The sequence below is a fragment of the Vigna radiata genome, chromosome 7 (assembly GCF_000741045.1).
Source record: "Vigna radiata var. radiata cultivar VC1973A chromosome 7, Vradiata_ver6, whole genome shotgun sequence".
Taxonomy (NCBI): domain Eukaryota; kingdom Viridiplantae; phylum Streptophyta; class Magnoliopsida; order Fabales; family Fabaceae; genus Vigna; species Vigna radiata.
Window position 1 is genome coordinate 32,460,416 of NC_028357.1, and position 10,929 is coordinate 32,471,344.

The following is a 10,929-nucleotide window of genomic DNA, read 5'->3' on the forward strand; positions in this document are numbered from 1 at the left end:
ATGGTCACAACAGACTTAAATTTGTGCACGAAGATCTAAGTCTGTTGGTCAACAACAGACTTAAAATTTAAGTTTGTTGGTCAACAACAGACTTAAATTTTACGTCTGCCGAATCTAAGTCTGTTGTAAAACAGACTTAAAAAGCCCAAAATAACAGACTTAAAAAGCCTGTTTTGTACTAGTGATTGTAGCAACTCATGTAGCTTATTTTTCCCTTCATTCACGAAACTAAACTAGATTTCTACTACACACCGTTCATTCTTTGTAAAGTTTGGTCCATTGAATAGAATTCACGTGTATAATTTTTGTAGGCTATGCCTTACCCTTAGTTGATCTTGGTTTATTATCTCTGAAATGGCCTAGACCTTAAACAAAAAGGGTGCAGAATTTCATTATCTTAATACTACTTTAACAATATGCTTGATGCATCATTTCCAATAACGTGCAGAGTTGTTTCTTTCAATACCTTTGTTGACCGTATATGTGTGGTATGGATAATATCATTATGCACAATGATATTTTAACAACTTTTTGACAACAGGACACATGTTACAATTCTATTGATCTGTTTGAATTTATTCTAAAAAAAATTGAAACGGACCAATCACAAACTGCCACGTATGAGTTGTCAAAAAATTGTCAAAAAAGAGTTGTTAAAGAGACTTTTTCCTATCATTATATGTTGTCTGACTAGGCTGGACAAAATTCCTTTCGTTCTTCAAGGTACAACTTTAATATGGGTCGAGGCCTTTTTCTCATTCAAGTGTCAACTTATTCTTTGGTTTTTAATTATTTGGTTAAGGCAAATTATGAAATCATACCTTACTATTAAGAGTTTAAACTTGTATATGGTATATAGTTGTTTTGTTATCATGCACGGAACCTGTGTCAAGTTTACTGGAGTTTTGGTTTGTTTTCATGTTCAAATTGTAAAGTTGTTTTTTACTTTTGGCTTTCTAGTGTCCAAAACAACCCAACGATAATGATTGTGGGTATTATGTGTATCGATATAAGAAGGAAATTATCATATACTGTGAGGGAGGGACAAGTCCAACTGTTGTAAGTTATCTTCATTGTCATAATTAATTTGTAGTAAAAATTTAATTAACTAATTTTATATTACTTTTCTTTCTTGGAGTATTTTTCTAATTGTAGATATCAACAATATCGTGACAATCAAATCATTGAAGTTAGGGAAGATTGATACCTACATGTAATTAGTACATGCTTATAGGTTATGTTATGGTGATGTATGCTTATAGGTATTGATAAGATATATATGTTATGGTTATATATATTATCTTATAAAGCAATGTTATGTCATGACACGTACTAGGCGACTTAACGATTATATTTTGAAATATTATTGTACCAATAGTTTTTATTCATATGAATGATCATTCTTTTTTAGACCTTTGTTTATGCCATACTTTTCTTAATATTTTATATTTTTTTCTATATAATAGAATCAATAGATAACACAGGTTTTTACATAATAAAACTAATATTTTTTATTTTCTTTTGATTTTTTTAAAATATTTTATTGAATTTTTTTAAATATTTTATTGATTTTTTTTTTTAAATTTAGACCAACATATAGCGCTTATTTAAATAAGCTATTTATTGTTGTTTGGCGATAAATAACGCATATTTAAACAAGTGCTATCAATTGTTAGATACCAATAGATAGCGTTTATTTAAAAAAGATAACAATAAAAAATGCAGTTACGGGAGGGACAGTAAGATCCTAGGTTTTTAATATCGATCTAGGTATTGTAAAAAAATAAAATTAAATGAATAAAACAAGAATTGGTGGTGTTAAAATGGTAATAGACGAAATAAGATGAGTTAAATAAATATTAAATAACTATTATTCTAGTGAAATCAACTTGGATTAGTGGTTATGAGATGTCTGTTTTTGTGTGACTTGTGTACTTGTGTCCAAATCTATTTGGGACCAAAACTGGTATTATTTTTATTTGCTGCGGTTTTAAATTTTTTTTTTTTTGGCACCAGATTTGTTGTGGTTGGGCTAGATAGTGAGGCACATAAACTATAGGGATAGATAGAGTCAGGAGACTCATTTTCCTTCTACCATTCTATTTTCTCGTTTTCTCTCTTCTCTCTTCTCTCTCTTTTCTTTATAGTTTTCTTTTTAAAAACCCTAGAGAGACGAAAGTGAGGATGGCAGCGTGAGTGAGAGTAAAGAACATTCCATGATCGTTTGGGATGAAGGAGTGAGAAATATCGAGAGAAGAAGTGGTGGTATATTAGAGAGGGCATGTTAGAATTGGGAGACAAAGATGGAAAGTGGGAGTAGGATTTTGGAATAAGGGAAGAAATCGGAAAAGGTATGACAAGTTAACTTTGTATTTGGTTGTTTCAATGTATGATAATCTGAAAAAATTGTGTTCTTTCTTTTTAGGATCATGATTCGTGAACATTGTGTTGCCCACATATTGTATATGTTCTGTAGATAAAATGTGGTGCCTTGAAATTTGATTATAGGCATATAATGTTGAAATATTATTGGTGCTTTAAGTTTCATCGAGAATGTAGGTGTTAAATTGGGTTTGGAAAATTATCATTGGTATGTTATGTTCTGTCTCGATGAATCAGAAAGGTTAAAAAGAAGGTTTAAACTCTTAGATTGTCCTCATATTTGTTGGAGAATCTCATGTGGGTCCTCGTTTTTTGAATTGTCTCTAATAGGTCCATATACTTGTAAAATTGAGCCAATTAAGCCTTGTCCGTTAAGTTTTCACAGACGGTGTTAAATTGTGATGACATGGTGCACACTTAAAATGCTGATGTAGTTATATTACATGGAATTTTTTTTAGGTGAACATTTTATGACATGGTACAAAATTTAATTGGAAATGTTAGGGATTCAGAGTCTTCATCATCCTCCACCGTCTTCATCTTTCCTTTTGAACATTTCAACAGAAACTCCCTATCCAAACCTGAAAAAATGCATAATCATCAAATCAAAGATGAAATAATTTATACAGGAGATTGAAAATGTGCAATAGTGCAGCGGGGTCCTCCATGGCATATAGAAAAATAATTAATAATTAGTGGTTCCACACCAGAGAAAAAAGGACCAAGTGGAAAGGGTTCCCATTTTGATTTGAAAGGAAGAAGAAGAAGAAGAAGAAGCATTAGCGCCACGAGGAGAGAGTCAAGAGAGGATTCATGCAGCGAAAACAAAGAGCTGTAACCGTAATTATAGAGAAGTATCTTCACCTGACTAACTCCACAATGACCCAGACTCAAACTCAAACCCAACACACTCCATCAGAGCCCTCCACTCCTCCTTGTCCTCCATGCTCTCTCTCACCGGCCAGGCCCAATCACCGTGTCGATTCGCCGTCCCAAGAGAAGACTCTCCACCTGAAACTGTTGACTCACTGGCAAGTGTACCAGTTCATTCCAAGTAATATAATCGGTAAAACCCGATATCGTTCTTCCCAAGAGACTCGAAAGGCCTTATCGTTTGTGCGAATTGAGATCGTAAGACTTGTGATGAGTCAATATTTTCTCTAGTTTACTTAGTTTATTGCACTTAAATAAATCAGGGAATTATGCTTAATTGTCCGTTATTTCCCCGTTTTTCCTAATTCTGCTTAATTTGGTCGAAAATTCGCATTTTCACTAATTTGAATTTTCTGAGCTAATTAATTGCATTTTTAATTGTAGGAAAAATATTGGAGAAATACATTGGAGCATTAGGAGGTGGCGTGGACATTCAAGATTCAACATTTAGTCATTGCAAATTTAATTAAAATTGTAATCTAGTTGATTAGGAACTTTAATTAAGCTTTTCGTGCATTGGGCCAATGTTGGCAAATTTTATGATGGGCCCAAACTTTGAGGAACATGTGTCTCTAAACCCTAGGGTTTCTTAGAGGTGGACCCCACCAATTTTAGTGGCTTGCACGGTATTTGGAGAGGTATAGCCGACCACACTCTCCTAAGCTCTCATATTCTCACACTTTGCATGGTTTCATGAACTTCCTCCTTGGGAGCTTGTAGGGTTTCATTTTCCTTGAGCTATGGGATGAACAAGATCATGTTTTTCTTCTTCTTTTATTTCAACCTTGATTGTCTTTGCTTGGTGGTGGTGAAAACCCTTCATATTCCACTTTGTTTCTTGCTCTTTGAAGTTGAAAGTATGAGCTTGAGGTTGTTTCTTTGCATTTTCATGATGGGTCTTTGGTTTGGATGAAGAGATATTTCGTTTTTCTACTCATTTGCTGCCATATTTTCATATTTACTTTGGTTTTCTTGGATTGGATGATGAAAATGAAGTTCTTGATGGGTTTTGGAGTGAAAGAAGCTTGAGTTGGTGTATGGGTGTTTGAGTTTTGAACCCTTTCCTCTTGCATTTCGTTTTTGATGTTTGAAACAAGGAATGGACTAGAATTTTTTGTTGTTATGGTGGCTGGACAGAGCTGGAGTTGATGGTTTAGGTTTTATTTTCGTTTTTGCAAAGAAAGTTGAAGAAAAGTTAGTGTTAGAAGTGAATTGATGAGTAGAACTTTGGGGTTGTTGTTCTTGTAATTTTTTGCAATTTGAACTTTGGTTTCCTTGGTGTATTCTCGGCATTTTGAAATGGAGAAAGCTATTTGAATGTTTGTGTTGGTGATAAAAACGAAAATGGTGTGTAGAAAGGAGAGAGAATGATGCATTTAATTTTTACCACTTTTGGCCAAGCAAAAGGAGATGCTTATTTTGACTAAAGGAGTGTTTCCACTTTAAGCTTTTTCCTTGCATTGTTTCTTGCGTGAATTGCCATGGAGAATGGGATGCTTTGTGTTTGTATTTGCTTTGACCTTGCTTATGTGGCACAAGGGTAGGAGAAATTGAGCATTTTTTGACTTATGGNCTTTTTGAAGCATTGTTTGCAAGCATTGCATTGTAGTTCACGTTTTTTTGTGCCTTGGTGTGTACAATCACGTTTTTGCTGCATGGGAAGGGAGGAAAACATGGTTTTATTGTNTGTTTAAGGCACATGCTTAATTCCTTGAAGAATGGTGCACATGGACAAGAAGTCAACACATTTTGGTGGCTTATTTGAAGGTGAAAATTGAAGTTTAACTTGTTGAAACATGACTCACGGCCAAGAGGTTTCCTTAGGCCATTTGGACTTTTAATTTATTTGTTAATTGCATATTGGGTCACTTAATTTACTAGAAGTAAAATAGGCTTGTTAATTTCTCTTNTTTTCACTTAGTTTAATTAGTAGGTTGAGTTGTCTTCATGTGTTTGAGTAAGTGTTGAATTTAATTATTTAACTGTGTTAGATAATTTGTTTGTAATAGTGTTGGTGTCTAGTATTTTAATTTATTTAAATGTTTTCTAAAGTTTCTAGTTGTGTTAATTTAATTTCCATGGTAGCTTAAATTAGTTTGGTTGGTCATTGACGATATTGCACTGTTTCCTTGAGATTCTTGAATTGTGATTGTCTGTGCACTTTGACTTGGTTAATGTGAATTCTATTTTTGCATTTGCAATTGGGTATACACTTAGTTACCCAGTTGGTGTTACATCTTCGCTTAGTTGATGTAACTGGATGATGTAATTTAGATTTGATATTAACATTGCGTTCGCTTAGTTCGCTTTTATGAAAACAGGGTTAACCTTCGCTTAGTTAGTTAACTTTGTTGGATTAGAAGTTTGAGTCACAACTTTATTTTGTTGATCTATGATTGGAAACATTGTAATTAAGTTAATGACCAACCATTTTTATTCTGTATGTGATTTCGTTTTGCAATTCTGTTTTTACATTTCTGTTGCATCCGTGTTTTAATTTAGTTTATTAGCATTCAGAATCCTTTCACAAACCCTCCCCACTTCATGTTTGACTTGATTCTCGAACCGCAAAATTGGTCCTTGAGAGACGACCTAGGAGTCATTTCCTAGCTATACTGCATTTCTAATATGCAATTAAATTTGTATGGGTTGCGACACCCATCAACTTGTAAAGAAAAATTAATTGTTGTGGATGCAAGAACACAAAATAAGCATGCAATGTGATTGATTCAATTAACGAGAAGAAAGCTATGGATGAATGAAGTTATTGGGGGTTTACAATTTCATCTTATCCTCTCTCTTATCTACTTCTCTTGTTTAAATTGCTTTGTTATCTAATTATTATGCAAACTTTCTTGGCCTACCCTTAACCCAATCCCTCGGCGAAAAGAGCCTATTACTAATTACTGGCTTGCTATCCCTAGCCTGCCCTAGCAATTAATAACGCATTATAGAACAGAAGAAAAAACAATTGATCATCCTACCCCTATCCCTAGGTGGTATTGCTTAATCAAGGAATTACTCACCAGTTCATGACATTACTGTACGTCCCCGTATCAATAAAGACAAACAACAGTTATCGAATGAGTTAAACGATAAAAGCTTTAAGTGCATATGAGAACCCAACAATTGATAATCAAAGAGTATGACAAACATATAAATAAACAAGAGTTTCAATAAAAGAGAGTATCAAAAGATTATATTGTTTCCCCCAACAACAAAAGGGTTTAGTTCACCATTGTCATGGTGAACCTAAATGAAAAATGATGGAACAAATGGAAGAACAAACCCTAGATAGATAAAAAGGAGCCAAAGCATCCAAGAGATCTTCTCCAAGGAATGAAATTAAGTCTGGCCGCCCTCTTCTGTCAAAAGAATGAGATTGAAATCGCAATAAGTCTATTTATAGCTGAGGAGCGTCATAGAAAACAGGCCCAAGCCCAGCAGACAACCGCCAGGCGTCACACTTATGCCGCCCGGCGGTTCGCCCATAGTCGCGCCACCGCCCGACACCAACGGTCCACCGCCCGGCGGTTTGCACCTAATCGTAAATCCGCCCAGCGTCCACGCCTGGATGTCAATTCCTCGCGTTTGGCCGCCCAGCGGTGAAATTTACTGTTGGGCGGTTCCTAGACTCCTCTTTTATTCATTTTTCTTCACTTTTCTTCCTTTGTCTTGAGTCTATGACCTTCACCTTCAACTCCATTCTCCACTTTCATCAAAACTACTGCAAAACAATGCAAAACAAGCATAATATCGCTAAAAACAGCTTTTGACTCTCTACTGACTCATTTTATGTGTTTTGCTTGATTCTAAGCTCATTCTAAACAATAAGGGGAGTAATTTGGTCCAAAATAGCATATGAAAATAACTATTTTTCAACCGTTATCAGAAACCTCTCTTGTTAGTTCGCGACCAAGTTAGGGTCCAGCGACTCGAAAACAGCGAAGAAGTACCTGAACACGATCTTGAAGCAGTTCACAAAGCAAACACGTGTCAAGCTTGCCTCGTACTCACCAAGGTTAATGATTTTGGGGTTGAGAGATTTCGCCAGCTGGAGGGCGGTGTCAATGGTGGTCGGAGGCTCGTCAAGTAGGTTGTACAACTAGAGCATGAAGTTCATGGCCAGTGCCTCATCGGGGTCAATGCAAAGCTGTTGCGGTCGAGGTCGTGAATGGGAGTGAGTGGCGAAAGCTTGCAAGAGCGCGACCCACTGATTCCCTTGGATGATGTCGAAGTCTAGGATGTGTATGTTGGAGGTGTCTTCTGTGGCTTCCAAGATGTCTTGGTTGACAGTTAAGTGTGCTAACTTGGAGTTATGGCAGGCATCGTTGAGGGATTTGTAAGACAACATTAACTCCTCTAAAGTGGTTGTCTTTGCGCTTTTGGGCTCTCCCATGTAAAACAACGTTAACAAGGAGCTTTGACCCACACAAAATTCTCATCAAAGCTTTGACCACGACAAGCCTCTGTTACCAATGAGGAACATTGGTAAACTTTGAAGATATTGATTTTGATGATGCTGCAAGAAGATTGACTTAAAGAAGATGTTTTAAATGTTTTAAAAGCACTTTGTAGAATATAAATGTATTAGGAAAGTCTTTGAATTTGTAATACTTAGAAAATTTCGTATAAATTTCGTATTTCTAGAACTGTTACGTATTTAATCGATTATGAGAAGCTATAGTCGATTATCCTAAGCTTTTCTAAAAAACCATGTTGCTCTAGAATAATCGATTATTACTCCAAATAATCGATTATCACTAGTTCTTATGAGAACTGCCCAAGTCTCTTGAATAATCGATTATAACTTACAATAGTCGATTATCACTGTTTTGAAAAACTTGTAACGGACTTGAATAATCGATTATAACTTACAACAATCGATTATTACTGGTAGTTGAAAAGTGTCTTTTCATTTTCAGACCAGTTAGCTATATATCATGGTCTTAAACCCTCAGAGGGTAACTCTCAGTTGTTTAAGAATACAGTTTGTATGAGGTTGTTTTAAAAAGCTAGTTCAAGTGCTTTGCTTGGTGTCACAAATAGGAGAAGCTCACATTTCGTGTGTCGAAGGTCGGAGCGCTTCTCTTCGAGTTGGCAAGGTGGTCATCTTTCGGTTCGTTTATCGAAGGAAGATTTTATCTGTGCTGTTCCGGTTCGTTTGTCAAAGGAAAGTGCAGATTGTTCGCTTCCGGTTCGTTGGTCGAAGGAAGCACCCTTCCGGTTCGTTCGTCGAAGGAAGATTATATCATCTTATTTTTATTAACTAATTATTTTGTAATCTAGAAACAGATTTATAGTGATTAACAACTGGACGTAGATTCTTTTGAATCGAACCATTATTAAAATCAGTGTCATTTTTCTACTCCCTACACTATTTACTGTTTTATGCACTTAAATTGTTCGATAAATTTTCTCTTAGAAAATTTACTTTAAAAACTAACATTTTAATTTAATTTGTGACCGAACACGCTTTTCGCTAATTTATTTTTATTCCGTTGTGCTACTCTATCCACGATACTGATTGTATCAAACTACAATTGGTATCAAAGCTTGCTTTGATATTCTTTCAAACTTTTGCGCAAATAGCCGGTCATCAAACTCAAGTTTATGCCGAAGGTGAATCTATCAACAGACCACCACCTTTTACTGGTGATAACTATGCATTTTGGAAAGTCATAATGGAAAAATTTATGGGGTCTATTGACAGCGGCATCTGGGAAGCAGTACAAAATGGTCCTTTTATTCCTAAAAGTACAGTTGATGGTGTAGAGGTAGGAAAACTATATTTTAACTGGAGTGCTAAAGAAAATAGGCGAACTTAGTTTGATACTAAAGCTCGTAATATTATTTCATCTGTTGTTGTACTTGATGAATTTTATAGAATTTCAGTGCGTAAGACAGCATAGGAAATGCGGGAGGTCCTCAGAGTCACACATGTAAGACAACACAGGAATAGTATTTTAAAAAAATTTTGCATATACTATTTAATATTACTTTGTAGGGGTTAGACAGTTTGCAACAGTAGTTAAACACTTATGTTTAAAAGAAAGTGTCGAATGGAAAACCTGTTTAAGCACAATGATAGAAAATCACACTTTTGATTTTATACGGGTTCACTCCAACTGAGCTACATCCAATAAAGTTGATAATCTACACAGAAAAAGAGAGCGCAACACAATAGATAAAAGAGTTCTTGAACGTACATGCAGTAAAGGGTTAGATGACGTTAGTGTTTAGGCATGACACGAGTACTATCATTTAGCGCTTGTCTGTTTTGTGTAAACTTTCAAAGTGTTTAGGATATGTATCGTTTAACGAAGATTAAATGTATCCTAGACGGTCTAATTTTTTATTAGACGCTTTCGTGATTAGGCATTCTATTATGAGCTCTATAGTTTAGTTTATTACATGCTTTTGTATCATTTAGACATTTTTAAAGAGTAACATTTAGCACTTCTAGCATATGCCCTTGATGATTGAGCACTATTTTGTTTAAAATGTTATGTTAAACTTGAAAATAATGTTGGTTTAGATGATCTTGTCTTAACACTTGATCTAAAAGTTTACAAAATTTGAAAAATTTTCTATTTCTTTACACTTTCCTATTGTGAATATTCTACAGTGTCTTTTATGAAATTTTTACTTTTACCATGCTTCTTTTATTTATGTTTTCAAGTTTCTTTTTTCTTTTTGTGCAATAACTTTTTGCAAGCGAATTTATTGAACCAGAGTATAACAAAAAAATAAGAGGTACTAAAACCATTAGTTACACCAGTGTAGATTATTTAAAATGGGCGGGAAGACTATGTAACAAATGGTGCACTTCAATATTAATTCAATTTCACAAATTGATTTAATTTATTTATATATTGTAATTTGGTATATTTTAATCAGTATGCTATTTTTAATATTATGGGATAAAATTCAACAAAAAAAAATGGTTCTAAAGAGCTGAAAATTTTCAATAAGTTTTTGCAAATGAGAAAACGTTTATCTTATATTTATTTTTTACGTTTAATCTTATGGAGAAAAAATAGTCACCACTACTTCCCCATACAGTAGCGTGGTGGCTTCAGTTCATATTAATGTTGGATTGCCAAACACGTAACAAACCATATTAATAATTAATAAATACTAAACATGTGCAGTGTTAAGGAAGTTGATTTAATAATTTGAAGTGTATAAAAGGGAAGGTGAAAGTGTGTGGAGTATCCAGAGATTGAAGAAAACATAGATATGGGGAGTGAGTATAAGAAATTGATGATTTTGGCTTTTGTGCTTGCTATTTCTTTCTCCGTCAACATGGAGGGAACACTCGCAGCACGACAGCTCATTGAACTCCCCACTCTCTTCGGTCCCTCTGGGGCCATCTCCGGTTTCTCCGGGCTCGGGGGGCTCGGGGTTGGGGTCGGGGTCGGAGCCGATATCGGAGTCGGGCTCGGGAACGGGGTCGGAGTAGAGTCGGTTTTCCCTGAGGTGGGTTCCCCGATTTCTCCGATCTCCCATTAGGAGGCTCAAGCAGCACTGCCCCCTAAATTAAAGGAAACTTGTGCCCTAATCTCTACTCTCCTTTCCATTTCATTTCTCCCTTCATCATCTCCTTCCTTT